This window comes from Chenopodium album, chromosome 6 (assembly GCF_948465745.1).
Source record: "Chenopodium album chromosome 6, dcCheAlbu1.1, whole genome shotgun sequence".
In the NCBI taxonomy this organism is placed as follows: Eukaryota; Viridiplantae; Streptophyta; class Magnoliopsida; order Caryophyllales; family Amaranthaceae; genus Chenopodium; species Chenopodium album.
This window is the reverse complement of record NC_137839.1, coordinates 69,081,582-69,083,096: the sequence shown is the minus strand read 5'-3', so window position 1 is coordinate 69,083,096 and position 1,515 is coordinate 69,081,582. Positions and strand designations below refer to the sequence as shown.

At 33.1% G+C, this 1,515-nt stretch overlaps 1 pseudogene; it reads left to right on the top strand.

Annotated features, from left to right (window-relative positions):
• The first annotated feature begins 311 nt into the window (after positions 1 to 311).
• Positions 312 to 848, top strand: LOC145637114 (abscisic acid receptor PYL12 pseudogene; annotated as a pseudogene).
• Positions 849 to 1,515: the final 667 nt, after the last annotated feature.

Here is a 1,515-nt window from a genome sequence, read left to right as displayed (position 1 = left end):
ATATAACTCGTCCCACTACGGCAAATATTACAGAGTACTTGTTATTCAAATGCAAACTGTCCATAGAGAATACAAGTATATACTACGTAAGAAATTATATCTTCTTTATAAAACATTAAAACCCATACATGTAATAATTTTTTTAAATAATAAATTATTATTTTAATAACCATTTTCAAATAATATGTTAGAACGATATCCTTTAACCGCTTCGTATTGGTCATATCAAATCTACGGATTTCTATAAATACATGACATAACATGCATATTCTTATATCAAAACAACCCCCCCAAAAAATTTAAAATACAAAATGACTGTAATCATCCCCCAAATCAGGCAATATTTACAAACAAATGTTATTATACCTTCAATACAATGCAATTTTAGCGTGGAACAAGCTATTTATGCACCAATTGACGTAGTATGGTCCTTAGTCCGTCAATTCGACAACCCAAAAGCGTACAAAATGTTCATCAACTCAAGTACTTCGCGCTCTTCAACTAACACAATTGGATCCATACGTGACATAACCCATATAACGGGGTTCCCATCCACGACAAGCATCGAGAGGCTTGATGAGCTCAACGACGACAAGCATGTGATGGTGGTTAGTCTTGTAGCCGGTGATCATAGTCGACGTTTTAGTAATTACCAAGGAACAATTTCTCTAGTAGAGGAGGCTAAAGAAAAAGGTGGTGACCAAATGAGGACGATTGTAACGGAAGAGTATACCGTTGATGTTGCAAGAGGTAGTAATGAAGAGGAGACTCGTTTTTTGGTTGATACTTTGGTGGGATTCAACCTTAGATCTTTAGCTCACATTGCTGAACGCGTTATAATTTATTAAATATTTTATTTTTATTTTTTTAAAAGGAGGTGGTCAAAGTGCTTCCTTTTCTGGATGTGCACTAGTTGAACATATCTAATGTTTTTCGATGATCACCTTCATCGTTTGGCTCGTGAGCTATCTAAATATATTGTCTTACTGTCTTAGCATTGCTATCTCGGTTATTTATTAGATATTTTTAATTAGCCTCTTTATTTATGTCATTAATCATTATGTGATGTATATATTGAATTAGTTCAAAATTAAATATGGAGTAATAATTTGAAGTTCTTGAATTAGCTCAATAAAGTACTATCCCGCCTTTTTAATTACGGAGTATATTTTGTTTCATCGTCTTCTGTTTTCTCATTTGACACATTACTTTCTCCTAGCACACCAATCAATTCTACTAATTCTTCATCCCTTTTCCCTATTTCCCAACATTAAGAAAGACCTCTTTTTACAATTTACCCTCCTTATTATGTATACGAGCCCAGCCCATGTATACCCTAGCTACAACAACAAAATATTATTCTCTTATTTATTAAAACTAGGGCAGCTAACGTGCGCGTCATAGCTAGCCATATCTAGAAGCTATTTTATTTTGCCTTTAAAAAAAAATTAGTTAAATTATTAGTAAGAGAAAGTATGTAAATAACTATGTTTAGGTGGTATAAATGTCCAAGAC